This window comes from Sciurus carolinensis, chromosome 15 (assembly GCF_902686445.1).
Source record: "Sciurus carolinensis chromosome 15, mSciCar1.2, whole genome shotgun sequence".
Classification (NCBI taxonomy): Eukaryota; Metazoa; Chordata; class Mammalia; order Rodentia; family Sciuridae; genus Sciurus; species Sciurus carolinensis.
In genome coordinates, this window is record NC_062227.1 from 1,117,192 (window position 1) to 1,131,067 (window position 13,876).

The window sequence follows — 13,876 nt, forward strand, 5'->3', positions numbered from 1 at the left end:
TGGGGGGCTGGTTCCAGGACCCTCAGGTGGAATCCAGATCCAAGAAGCTGAGTGCCCTGCAGCGGTGGGTGCCAGGCGCGTGTGGACCCTGGCCCTCCCCCCGGCGCGTGGCTCTCCAGGTGACTCGCTTCCTGACACTCAGGTGCCCTGGAGGAGGAAGGCTGCAGATGTGGTGCTTTCCACATGCTCTCGGTCCTCGTTGGTTGACTCCGCAGACAGAAGCTGCAGATATGGAGGGCCCAGTGACATGGCAGCTCCAGCAGCCTTCCCCTGGCCAGGCTGCTCACCAAGCCTCAGCATCCCTGGGCCCACCTGCTAAAGGCTTGGCCCCGCCTGGTGGTGCCGGCAGAGGTTTCAGGCTTGGGCATTTGCCTTCAAAGGGGGTTCTGAGACTCTGGTCTCCCCTTCCTTCTCTCTTTCATTTCTGGCCATGAGGTGAGCAGTGTCCCCTGCCACAGACTCTTTCTGTGATGTGCTGCCTCTCTACAGGCCCAAAACAGTCAGACCAACCAACCAGGGACTGATTCCTCTAGCTGTGAGTAGAAAGAAACCTTTCTTCTTTGTAAGTTGACCAATCTCATACATTTTGTTACAGTAACAAAAAGCTGCCCAACCACTCTCCCAGGCAGATGCTATAGAACCTGCCCTGAAGCATGTTTAATTCTCTTCCTTCCTACTTGGCCTCTGACCACAGGGAATTGTACAGAAAGCTTTTGGATTTGGATGCTATGGTTGCCCTAGAAATGCATCTAGCTCTGACTATCCTGGAAAGGGCAACAGAACAGCCCTCATTTGCTCCATTGAGGTTGAAGCCAGTTAATAGATTTCCTGCCTTAAGGGTTAAAAAGTATTGGCACACCAAGTACAATTAAACTGAATTCATGCCCAGCACCCGTGCGTGGTTTGTGTCCTGCTGGGAACGGAGGGTTGTTTCATTGAAAGGTGGGGGAGGTTCTCCCCGAAGTCTCCCACTTGGTCTCCTGCACAGTTTTCCATGGAAGAGCTGACTCTCGGAACCACCTCTGAGGGGCCGGGCTGCCCGAACCCCAGTCCTTTTCTTATAAGCTGAGGGATTCCAGATTTTAGGGGGTACAGGTAGTTTGGCAAGTCTTTCCAACTCTTCCAGAATTCTGTCCACTGTTGACACAGACTTGGTTTTCAGACTTGTTAAGTCACGGGGACACCCTGTGCACCTGATCCCCGAGGTGAACAAACGCGCGTTCTTACAGTAATACTTACAGTATTTCAGACCATCAGACTTCAGGCCTGTCTTTTTCTTACTTTGCTCATTTATTTTAATGAACAGATAACATTGCACACACTCGTGTGCACATGTCGTGTGCTTGGAAGTGTGCACACTGAGAGGGCTCACTGAGTCAAAGCACACTTGCCTCGCTGCCTGGGTCATTCTTTGGCAGTGATTTTCTCAAAATGTACTCTTAGCGATTTTTAAAAATACAACACATTGTGATTAACTGCAGCCACCACGTTGTACATAAAGTATTTGTCTTGTGCTTCTGTTGAACATTCCCTTCTTCAAATTTTACTCTCTGATTTTTGCTGGAAATAAAAAGTCAATCTATTCATGTAAACTAGACATATAAACAAACCCACGTCTATAATAAAGAAAAAAAATACATGGAAGTCAGGTGATCTGGAGAGGCAGGGGGAAATGGGCAGTAAGTGGAGATGTGTGGGTTAACAAAAGCAAAGGATAAAAAGTCGACCTGAATGGAGAAGGGTGTGGGGCAGAGGCGGGAGTAAGGATTGAAGGGGGTATGCTGGTGTATACTCTATGCATGGATGGAAATGTCACACTGAACCCCATCAGTGTGTGCAGCTAATACATATCAGTGAAAAATGGCACCAGAGTTGACACCTGAAAATTTAGGATTGAAGAAGATAAGATGAGGACTCTGTATCAGTCAGGACAGGTTAGGTTATGCTGCAATGACAAACAACTCCCCATCTTAGTGGATCAGAAATGTGGAAATTTATTTCTCATTCCAGGAGACCGCAGTGTGGTCTGGGTGACCCTCCTGAGCAGTCATCTCTTATGTCAGGAATCAGCAACGGGCCCAGGGGCTCTCTGTTTTATAAGTACGGTTTCTCAACAGACGAGCTCATCTATTTATGCATAGTCTATGGCAGCCTTTGTGCTACCAAAGCCTGAGGCTCATCTCACTCCAGGGTGGCTCAGATCACCCTGAGGAGGCTCAGCCCACCCCAGGGAGGCTCAGATCACCCCAGGGAGGCTCAGATCAATCAGAGGAGGCTCAGATTGCCCTGAGGAGGCTCAGCTCATCCCAGGGAGGAAGGAGTGGTGAAAAGTCACACGAGGTCTGGTGACGGAAGAGGAGTTTTCCTACCAATGTGGATTCTGACAACGGCCTCAGGTGGTCCTGGTGCAGGCAGAGCCCTGAGGCCGCCACGCCGCTGCCATAGAGGCAGGCGCAGCCCCAGGAGGCCAGCGGGAGGTCTGTCTGGGGGGAGGGCTGCCGCAGGGCCTTCTGTTGGGGGGGGGGGAAGGAATGCAGTCTGCAGAGGCCAGCGTGCCGCCCTAGGGAGACGCCTGCCAGGGAGGCCGAGCCCCTGAGCAGGACGCATCCCTCTCCTCCCGGGTCCCTCCAGGCTGCTCCACCTGAACCAGGCAGGGACAGGGGACAGGGGATGGGGACAGGGGCCTGTGCAGCCACCTTCTCCTCCCAGGTCCCTTCAGGATGCTCCACCTTGGCAGGGTGGGGACGGGAACAGGGGACAGGGGACAGGGGCCTGTGCAGCCACCTTCTCCCCTTGGATGCTCCACCTTGGCAGGGTGGGGACGGGAACAGGGGACAGGGGACAGGGGCCTGTGCAGCCACCTTCTCCCCCAAGGTTCCTTTAGGATGCTCCACCTTGGCAGGGTGGGGACAGGGGACAGGGGACAGGGTCCTGTGCTGCCAAGGGAGAGAGAAAGAAGCAGGTGAGACACAGACTCAGAAGGCTCAGGAGAGCAGAGAGCCAGAGCCAGAGGGAAGATCTTCAGAAAAGAAGACAAGGAGGAGGAATGGGAGGGACAGACAGAGGGACCCAATGGGGCCAGGGAGAGACAGACAGAGACGGAGGGAGGGAGGGACACCCTGCCTGGGGACCCCGGCCGCCCTTAAACTGGTGGCGGAGCCCTGGCTGGCTGGGTGCCTGGGGGCCCGTGGTTCACCTGCTGGTCCCGCGTGTCCCCAGGCACGGCCTGCGTGCTCTGCCCAGGTCTGAGCGTGACGTGGTGGGGGGCCCCTGCTCGAGGGCCAGGAAGGCGAGAGCAGGACGCCCCCTTCTGGACCCCTGGGCTGGGCGCAGGGGAGGTGGGCCTCCTGGTGCCGCCTCGCGTGAAGGTTCCGCAGCTTGGCGGCCAGGAGCAGCTCCTGGGGCTCCGGTCATGCTCCACCATGAGCTTTAGGAAGATGGCGGGCTTTCGTTTGAAGAGGAATCTCCTCAGCCACGGAAAGTCAAGCATTTTCCCAAAGACCAGCCGGAAGCACGGGGAAATCTTTTGCTCTGATTCTGGGTTTGGCGCCGTTCACTGGGAACGTAACCCGCAGCGGGGTGTGGCTTTCCTGGGGGCCTTGCTCAGCCCAGTTCTCCCACGCTCCCGCCCGTGTGCTCTTCGGGCGGTGAGCAGAGGGCACCTTCGAGGTGGCCGCAGCTTGGGGAGGCTGCTGTGCTCAGGAACCCCAGCGACGGTCCCAGCCTGGATGCAGCACCAGGGACAGGTTGGGCCAGGACGCCTCCTGGCCATGTTTGAACCCAGAGACCAGTCACCCCGGGCGATAGCTTGGGGGTGATAGGAGGACAGGGCTGACCCCGCGCCCTGGCTCTCCCCTTCCCTGTCCCTTAAGAGAGGCAGGAGTTCTCCCTCAGTCGGAAGGTCCGCAGGCCCTGGGTCATTGCAGAAAACCTGGCTGTGCTCTGTTCTGTGGCGGGAAGAGAAGTGCAGACCTGTTCTAGAAACATCCCCCACCTGGGGGCCGGGAACCACGGGGCTTTCTGGTTAAAACACCCCTGAATCCAAGCAACCCTATCACACCTACTACAGGAAGAGGAGAGAAGACTCCACCTACTGACGTCTTACCAGGAGGCAGGGCCCACGGGTCCACGTGGTCTGTAAGTCTCACGGTCCTCACGGCCCTGACGGTCCAGGGTCGATGGTGCAGCTGAGGATGGCACAGTCCACAGTGGAGATGGCCACAGCCAGGCAGTCTGGGGGTGCAGGACCCCCTGGGAGAGAAGGAGAGCAAGAGGCTTGTCCACACACACACACACACACACACACACACACACACCCCTTACCTCTGGCCATGGGATGCCCTCTCTGCCCTGGGTCTCGGCCAGCAGGAAGGCCTCTCCAGATGCAGGCCCTTGACCTCTGATCTCCGAAGAGAAATCCCAGCCAAAGCCAACCCCTGGCTTTCATGCCAGTTTGTGGTGGTGTTATCAGCAGCAGAAGATGGAGTAGCGAGGGCGGGTCCTGGCCCTTCCGCGGGGTGGGGCCGGAGGCCTTGGAGGGCAGCCCAGCCTCTATCCTGCCTCGGACCTGTTGGAGAAGCCGCTGTTCAGACTGCCCAGGAGTAGAGTGAAGGGCGGTCCTCTGCAGGGGTCAGCCTCTTCAGACGGGGTGGGTTTCAAAGAGGCGGAGAGCGGGTCTTAATCCTGGCTAAGTGGAGGGAGGTGGTCCTGACCATTTTCAGCCCAACTTTTTATCAATAGTAAAATAACTTGCAGAAAAATCGGCAGCCTGCGTGAGGAGCTGGGGCCGCGGGGTACGGTGTGGGAGGCCAAGGGGTACGGTGTGGGAGGCCGAGGGGTACGGTGTGGGAGGCCGAGGGGTACGGTGTGGGAGGCCGAGGGGTACGGTGTGGGAGGCCAAGGGGTACGGTGTGGGAGGCCGAGGGCTCGGCTCCCCGCCTCCCTCCTCCTGCTCCCAGCTGAGGCAGCGTCCTGCATGTCAGTCTGTGAGACGCCCACACGGCAGGGGACACGGCCAGTCGCCCTCACTTTCTAGACCAGAGGCTGGGTTTAAAGGACGATGGTGAGTCGCCAGACCAAGAACAGAGGTGGCAGGGAGTAGAAAATGGCCCCCAGCCATGACCAGCAGCCAGGGCAGGCGTGTCTACAGCCAGAGCTGCGCCAGGTGAGTGAGGACCGTCCTCCTCCCTGGGGCACAGAGCCCTCAGGCGCTCCCGGCACCAGGGCTCCAACTCGAGGCTCCCTCCTGGGTCTCCCCCTGCTCCTGTGTGCCTGGCCCGCCTGCTGAGCCAGGCCGGGGACCCGCCCTTCTCGGCCCCACGCGTGGGTGGCCACTTCTGCCGGCCACTTCCATGGGAAGGACACTTGACCGAACCAGCTGGGTGGTGGGTGCCTGAGAAGAGGTGGCCTCTGCTGTCCCCAAAGCCCCCCACACTGTGCTCCAGCAAGGGACTGTCCCAAGCCAGGTCCTGGCTTCCTTTGCCCACGCCTCCCAGATGAGACCCAGATGCGAAGCGAGCCTGGGGTGGACCCGGGCAAGCCTGGGACCAGCTCACCGGAATGCGGGAAGGAGGGGACGCCCAGCGCCCGCCCTGCTACAGCGCTGGGGCGGGTCCCACTTGCCCGACTGTGAAGCGAGCGCTCCTCTGCCCTCCTCTGTCCTTCCGCCAGGCTCTTTGTGGCACTGTGATCTCGCCACAGGAGAAGAGAGGCTTGAATCAGCAAAGAGCCCTCTGGGCGACAGGAATGCTCCCCACCCCCCGTGCTGGGCCTCACGTCCTCCCCTCCCCCATTCCTGGGCCTCAGAGTCCCCGTCCCCAGGGGCCTCTGACGTGGGGGACGCGACCTGGGCGACGGATGCGAGGCAGATCCTCGGGGCCACTTCCATTTCAACTTCTGGCAGCCCGAGGGAAACACCTGCGGTGTGTAGGCCACACGCGAACACGCCACCACACGTCCCGTGGGAGTCCCAGGTGGGCGTGGGGCCGGTGAGGAGGGCTTCCAGCGCGCTTCTCAGGCTCCTCTCAAGTGCCCACGTCGGGCAGAGGAGCCCTGTGGAAGCTGGCCTGGCCACACCTGGCCAGTCACGGTGCCGGTCAGTCATCCCCCGAGGCTCACGGCTGGGGCCCAGGGCCGGGCGGGCCCACTGCCACGCGGTGCCTGGCCAGCAGGGTGCTATGGAGGGGCTCCCCTGCGCAGACCCTCCAGGCTCCTTCCTGCCTGAACTGAGGTTGAGCTTGCCTGATTCAGAGCCAGGTTGAAATGGGCTTCCTCCCGCCTCTGAAAGGGCTGCAGAGGCGCCGGCCCTTCCTACGCCTGCGGCTCAGGTCTCCCTAAGGGCTCCTTCCCCACCAGCCTCCCCTGCCCCGTCGGCCCTGCCAGTCACTTCTGCCTGCTTCTGCTCTTAGGCCGAACTCGCGGTGCCTGGACCACAGGGCGCTGGGGTTGGACCTTCCCAGCCAGCACTCGCCTGGCCCAGGCTCTGCCTTTCAGGCCCACCCAGCTGGCTGAGGAAACCGCCTCCTTTCCCTAGAGGAACCAGTGAGGAAGAGGAGTCACCAGAGCATCCGGAGCCATCTCACGCGCGCCACAGCCAGCCGTGGCATTCTGGAGTGTGACCCGGCCGGCCGCTCCAGTGCGGTCAGGGACGGGCCTGGGGCCTCCTCAGCACCAGCCCCGAAGCACCTGGTACGATCTGGCTCTGTCCTAAAGCCCAGTCGGTTCCTGTGGGGTCAGCAGGACTCCGGCTGCTGCTCAGATGCTGGCTCCCGCAGGGTCCTCTGGACGTCTCTGCGTGCAGGCGCGCTTCGTAAATCCCGGCCAGGGCTTTGGCTTCCTTCTTCCCATGGGAGGGGAGAGGGAGGCGGAGGGAGAGCGCGCTGGGCGGCTCTTCCCAGGGCTGATCTCAGGCTTGCCTTGTGGCCGCTGCCTCAGGAGGGGTCCCTGCCATGCCTTCCCTGCTGGCTTTATTTCCTGAGAAGCAGGTGGGGAACCAGACGGAGGCGCTCCCTCTGTGGGCCCAGCACCCCGCGGCATGTGTAGGCGGGGTGTGGTTTGACTGTGCCCCTCCAGTAGGGGTGGGCCTCAGGGTGATGACGTGGGGCCTCCAAGAGGTGGGGCCTGGTTCCCAGGGGACACTTCCCTGGGGAGGCGGTAACACTGTGTCCTGGAGCAGAGGAGATGGTTGTTTTAAAGTAGGCCACCCGTGCTCTTGGCACATCTCTGCCCTGTTTTTCACAGCCAGGGGACCCTGCTGGAGGCTGACCAGATAGGACGAAACAAACCTCTTTTCTTTATAAACTACAGAACCTCAAGTATTTTGTTATAGCCACAGAAAATAAGAACAGCAGGTTAACAGATGTCACCTGGACTGGAGGCAGGGAGGCTAAAGGTGTTCTCTGCAAAACTGACCATTTCTCCATTTTTCTGGGATGTTGGATTATGGCAATCTCTTAACAATTGATTTCGATTTAACTTTGCACCTAGGAATCTTGGCATCTTGGCTATGGAAAAGCTCCGAGGGACACTTTTGTAAGATTCAGGAGGAGCACAGCCTGGCACACCATGTGTGCTGAGCCCGTTCTCCTTGAGAACAGCGAGGCTGGGCCAGGTGAGCTGGGAGGCTGGTATGAGGACCCGGCAATGACCTCAAATCCTCTCTCCTGCTGGTCTAAGCCAGGCACCATCTAGAAGCAGCATGTGTTCTGTCTTGTTTCTCTCCTGCCTCTGAGAAGAGAAACCCTGTGCTGTGGTAGGCCAACCCCAATCTGGGTCTCCTCTGCAGTTGGGCACTACCAGCCTTTGGAGGAGTTGGAGCAGACACAACATCGAGGCAAAGTAGCCAGGGATCAGGCTTCCGGTGAGCTGGAACTGGGCTGGACTCATGGCCCTGCCATCCATCAGCTGTGGGATCCTCGTCAAGCCTAAGCCTGTTTCCTCATTTGTAAAAGGGACCTAATAGTACTTTGCATCACAGTACCTATGAGGACCCACGGATTTGCAAAGAAAAAATCATTCAGTGCAATGCGTGGCCAAGAATAGGTCCTTGGTAAGAGAGGGTAAAGCTCTTCGTATTAAGGGTGAAGTTAATAATAATATCTATATTATTACTCATGTGAAGGAGCGGCTTCTCCCACCGTATACCATAGCAAATAAGAGGGAATCCAGTTAATCAGTCATTAAAATCTCGCCGTTTCTAACACTGACTCGCAGGCCTCCACCTCACCTGCAGAATCTTGGAGATGTGCCTGACCCACAGAAAGGGCTCTGGGCAGAGCAGACCCTGCAGAGCGTGCCAGGGAGCGCGGACGGAAAGCCAGAGCTCTGCCTGGCCAGCGTCTTCCAGAGGGAGCCCAGGGTGCTGGCAGGGTGCGGCTGCCCGGAACAGGACCAGAAAACGCAGGGATGGCCATGCCCGTCTGATGGCCCTGGGTCTGGGGAGTCCTCTGCTCCGTGTGGAAAGGCTTCCCCTCAAGGCGGAGGGGAGGGAGCGAGAGCCGCCACGGAGCCACCACGGAGCTGCAGGGCTGCTCAGCAGAGACTCCTGCAGACCTCAGCGTGAGCCTTCCCTGCAGCTTTGAGGGATGGTGATAGAAGGTTCCTACTGTCCAAAAGCAGCCCTGAGCCGCTCCGACCTCCAGTGTGACGCCGACGGGGGAGACGGGCACGTTCCTTCTCAGCTCAGTGATCTCCAGGTGCTCCAGTGAACACTGACGCAGGCCTTCGGGTCGCCTGGTGAAGGCTCCCAGGTCCTCCATGGCTGCGGCGGAGGGGCAGCTGCAGCTCAGAGGCTGAGATTGACTTAGCCTGCCTCTGTCCGCAGTGCTGTGGCCACGGCCTTGGGGGTGCTGCCTGGCCTGGCCTCTTCCTGGGGACTGTGGACACACACCTCCTCCTCCATATCCAACCGTATTGCAAAGTATATTTTAATGGGTGCTTTGTGATTACTTGTAATGGTGGGATTTGTTCTTAGGTTCCTTAGGTGCTCACGATGCAGCCATCTGGTTTGGGCAATACCAACGGCGTAACATTTAGTGAGACTTGATCAGAAGGTGGTGTGAGCAGCAGAAAATTCAAGCACGGAGAAGCCTGTGAGCTGCCTCGGGGACGGGCAGCATCCTCCCTGAACAAGGAGCCCAAGGACAACCACCTCAAAGCAGTACAAACAGCTCCAAATGTGGAGTGGTCCAACCCCCGCGGCCCAACCCAGCTGTGCCTGCGGGGCGAGTGGAGATGGGGAGGGACACGGGCGCGGCCCGCAGTCTGCACGTCAGCCCAAACCAAGAGGAGGAATTAAAAAGGTAGGACCCCTTTGCCACCAGGGGCTATGTGAAAACCCTTGCCAGCCTGTTCGGGGTCCAGGAGACAGTGGCCGGTGGCATTATCTCTGCTCTCAGAGGCAGCTCAGTCGACTGGAAAACCCAGTGCGGCCACCGCTGGATTCTCGAGCCTACACAATAGAGCTTCAGTCTTGGCCTGCCAGGCCCGCAGAGATCTATTTCACTAATTAGTGAGTCTGAGGAAGGCCTGGGAAATGCGAGCAGAAAGTATTTTCCAAACAAAGCAAGCAAATTGCCTTAAGTCCATGCAAAGGGGTTGGACGGATTTGAGCTTTTCATCATTTGTGCTTTTGTGAAGTGAGAAAGTGTGGCAGAAACTGCCAATTATCCAGGCGTCCATTCTCCTTTACTCTCTGAGTAACTGAGCCTCCTAGGTCTTTTCTGGGCTCCTGGTCTCCAGAGAGAGATCACATTTTCCAGCATCCCATGGAGCTGTGTGGCCAATAGGAGGGGCGTGGAATTGAAATCGCACTCCCTGGAGGAACCAACCCATGTCCCCGTCCCTTCCCTCGTTAGGGAGGGTGCAGCTGGGTCAGCCAGCTGGGGGTGTCAAACAAGCCCGGGTCTGCATCCCTCTGGGGCCTCGTGAACGTGGCTGGGCAGTGCACACCTGCACTGTCACTCATCTCTGGGAAGCTTGGCCGTCCCCTGACTCTCGGATGTGGGCCACAGATCACGCCAAGGCAGCAGGGCCCAGACTTCTACCAATACTGTTCGGTCACCTGGTGCAACTTGGTTATTGCAAGCGTCCTGAAAAATTGCCTACCCACCTCACATCTTCAAAATCTCAATTGTCACACCTGCGGTGACACTTTGTTATTTAAGACGCTGGTAGAGAAGCAGGTAGAATCAGACACATATGATCACACAGGAAATCAGTCTCACTGAAATACAAGTATCGATATCATTGGTTTCCTGTGGAATTTTATGAATTGATTTTTTTGCACTTAAAAATGTTGTTTTGAAATGGAGCCACACACACACACACACACACACACACACACACACCTACTTTGCCCAGGAGACTGGCGAGTCGGGTGAGAAAGAAGGCCTGGGTCCTGAGGAACATCACGATGGGCCGCTCTGGAGACTAGCAAAAGGGAAAGTAAAACTGCCATTTGGAGGAGTTTCTTAACCTGTGTCCTCATATTGCAAGCATTAACCTCAGCCTCAGGAAGTCTGGGAAATGTAGTTTTTGGCTTCTGAAGGTCTTCAATTAGAGCAAGGTTTGCATGAATCCTGAGGAGACTAAGGGTGGCTGCTGGCGACTGGTTTGCCTGCCATGGTTCCCTCTTCCTTCTGGCTGGTGAGGGTGAAAGCACCCTGAGCTTCGAGGCCATTGTGTCTTGCAGCTAAGGGCTGGAAGTGAGTCTGGGGCAGAAGCAAGGCGGAGCTCTTTCCTGGCTGTTTGCAGCAAGCCAAGTCTCCAGAGTGGGTTCCCTCTGCTCCCCGCTCCTGGGCACCTGCTCTGCTGCCCGGGCAGCATCTCAGACTTCCTGAGCACCTTGTGGGGGAAGCAGCGGAGCCCTGGGGGACCTCGGGCTGAAGCTGCCCTGCTGTGTCCAGCCTGCTGTGTTCTGGAAGCTGCCCCAGCACCCGGCCAGGACCAGCCCGTCCGACAGCTGGGATTCTGCTGTGTAAGTCCTTGCTTGAAGTATAAAGCGTGCTCCTGTCTCTCTCGGTCTGTCTCTCTCTCCCCCCGTGCTGGGGTGGGTTGCCTGGACACAGGTCCCTCTGCATCCCGCTGATGAGGTTAGCAATTGTCCACACAGGGAGAAGTGCCACCGTGCAGACCCACAGAGCCTGGCCTTCACTGCGCCTCGGTGTTTATGAACCTGCCCGTGTGTCTCACAGGGCAATTTCATTCTAGCGGGTGAGGATGTGGGGCACCCCAGGTGAACCACGTGCTGATGTCACCCGCAGGTGACGGAGGGCGGGGGCATTCTGAGTGGACTGAGCCTATGGACTCCCCAGGGCAGGCCCAGTCAAAGTTCTCCATCCAGGCGGCTCGGCAGCAGGACGGCACTCTGCCGTGTTGCTCCTGCCACCTGGGGCTAATTGTTTAGGTATCAATTCTGCTTTTTTAATTTTTCAAGAAGGTCCCTCGTGATGCAGCAGGAGCTGTTAGGAGCAGTTAGGCCACGTTGGAAGGTCAGACTCCGGTGAATGCCCTGTGGGGCACGCTCTGAGGTGAGCGGGCCTCCCTCCTCTGGCCTCGGGCCTCCTGGAGGCACAGGACACAGAGGATCCTGGAGAAGTGCCGCCCTGGCTGATGCTCCTGTTTAATTTCGGTTGACTGGTTTAGCCCTCAGGGAAGCTGCCAAACACTGTTTTCCCCAAATCCTTTTTTCCATGAACTTGGAGGACACCTCCCAACCAACCGGGAGCTGTCAGCTGGGGAATTCCAGAATCCCTCTGGGCTGCGGGCCACTGGCGCGCGGTCCTGCTACCTGGGCTGACGCAACCTGGTGCCACTGTGGCTGCCCGGCCTCAGGGCTCTGTCCTCCTGGCTACTTCCAGGCGTCGCTGGAGACCATCACAGGACACTTAAGGGTTGGGAGAGGGTCACCTGAGCAGGGCAGAGCGGCTGGGCAGGGCTCTCAGCTGCGGTTTCTGCAGACCTTGGTGTCTCTTCCTCAGGACTCAACATGAAGCACTCACTGTGTGTGTGGAGTGTGGAAGACCCAGGGACCTTGTGGGGACACGCTAGGAGAGACCCAGGGGGACCCTGTGTCAATACCAAGAATAAGGATGGAACAGAGGGGGACCAGCCAAGGCAGGCACAACAGGAGGGGGTCCAGAGAGAGGCCTGAGAGGGTCCTCACACCTCCGTGCCTGCAGCTGGACGCAGAGGCCTTTCTGTGAGATGGCAGGGCCGGCTGGCGTGGGGCCTGAGCCCCTTCTGTCCCTCAACTGAGCCATGTCCCAGGAAAAGGCAGCGTCCAGACAGAAGACACAGGCACACGGGCCAGAGGTAAAAAAATTAAATTTTCAGCTTTTCCTCTCGAATAAAAGTCATCAGTAAATTCAGGAGCAGCTGGTGCTGGGGACCAGAGACCATTGCCAACCATCCTAAGAGAAGCCATAGTCCTAAGGAGGCTGGCTTTGCAGAGGACACTTCAGGACTGCCGGAGCACAGCCCTGGGCTGGCTCAGTCCAGAAAACTGGGCACCCTTCTCTGCCCCAAATCCTATTTTCCGGGTAAGGCTGTGGCCCTGCCTGTGACACCTGCCACTCACTTACAGGTTGGTAAAGGGACCCATCACCAGACACTAGATGGTGCTGGGAAGGAGGTAACTCAGGGTGGGAGGGAGCCCTGGCTAAGGACAAGGGACAGGTGGTCACCCAGAGCTGCCGCACAGACGGTGCTGACCAGTCCCCAGAGAGCTGGCCGAGGACTTGGCCTCACCCTGAGGACCAGGGGTCCAGTCCCTTCCTGTTTTGATGATAATGCTGTTTTATTTGCTGGTGTGTGTGTGTGTTTAAGAATTCACATTTCCTGTACCCAGGGTTTCCAAAACCCCTTGGCACGTGCGCTGTCTGGGCGGAAAGTCCCTGGAAGGGTCTTCCTGCCCACCTCGCCTGCGTTGCCACTCTTGCCGTGCAGTGGCTGGGAGGTCTCTGGTGGGAGTGCAGTCGTCCCTCCACCTTGTGTTCCAAAAGCCAGAGACCAACCGGAGGCAAAGAGCGAGTCCTTCAGGGTGAAATTCCGGGAATTCTGAGATCAAGTGAGAAGGAAGAGTCCGGGCGCCCCTGCAGGAAGCAGCACACGCCGGCCAGGCGACATGACGTCCCAGCACAGAGCGCACGCCCAGCACGCTCTGCGCCCCAGGGTGAGAGGGGAGCTCTGCCCGCAGGTCATCGGGAACTCTTCATTGGCTTGGTGAATGGCTGCCGGGCAGGAAGCCCCGGACATGAAGGTTGGCCATCCGGCGGAGCCAGGGGCTTGCTCAGCTTCAGTGCCTGGTTTATCCAGCGCCTTATCAGACCACGCCTCCTGGGCGGGTGTAGAGGGAAGGCTCCCCGCTGGGTTCTGGCCCTGCTCCTTGGCCCTCCTACCCCGCCCCGTCCCATCAGCACCTGGCAGGCTGCATCCTGCTCTCCAGCGGCGCCCACGCCCACCCTCTCTGTCCAGCTTATCAGGCCGGCTGACCTTGCAGACCTCCCGCAAGCCCGGGAGGAACCTGAGACAGAGGGAAGGGGTGGGGAGGAAGCAGCCCGCTGACCAACGCCTCCTGGAACCGTCTGTCAAACTTTGAAAGCACCATCGTGCGAGGATGGGAGATTGTAAGAACATTCCGAAGATGAATTTTCTCCACCCGAGTTTCCCTTTGCTGGGGGAAGTAGGGCGGGTGGAGCCGAAGGAGAAAGAATAATGTTAAGAGTTGAAAAAAAAACAACCCACCACCTCCTGGGCGTGTCAAGTGCGGGACTGACTTCAGAGCCCAGCACAGCGAGCAGCGCCTCGCCAGCCAGAGGTCCTCTTGGCAGGCCTGCTGCTGGCCAGGCCCATGGTCACTGAGCTCCCGCCTTGACCT

The 13,876-nt window shown here is 58.3% G+C and overlaps 1 long non-coding RNA gene across 3 annotated transcripts; it reads right to left on the reverse strand.

Moving 5' to 3' along the window:
• Window positions 1-1,345: 1,345 nt before the first annotated feature.
• On the reverse strand, window positions 1,346-10,437 carry LOC124965214 (uncharacterized). Of its 3 annotated transcripts, XR_007105119.1 has the most exons (5): window positions 10,351-10,437; window positions 4,324-4,567; window positions 4,106-4,251; window positions 3,197-3,947; window positions 1,346-2,510 (listed from the first exon to the last, which is right to left on the reverse strand). It is a non-coding gene; the product is annotated as an uncharacterized LOC124965214 (long non-coding RNA). The 3 variants fall into 3 exon arrangements; XR_007105118.1 differs by lacking the exon at window positions 1,346-2,510 and having other exon boundaries at window positions 2,812-3,947; XR_007105120.1 differs by lacking the exons at window positions 1,346-2,510; window positions 4,324-4,567 and having other exon boundaries at window positions 2,812-3,947; window positions 10,351-10,430.
• Window positions 10,438-13,876: the final 3,439 nt, after the last annotated feature.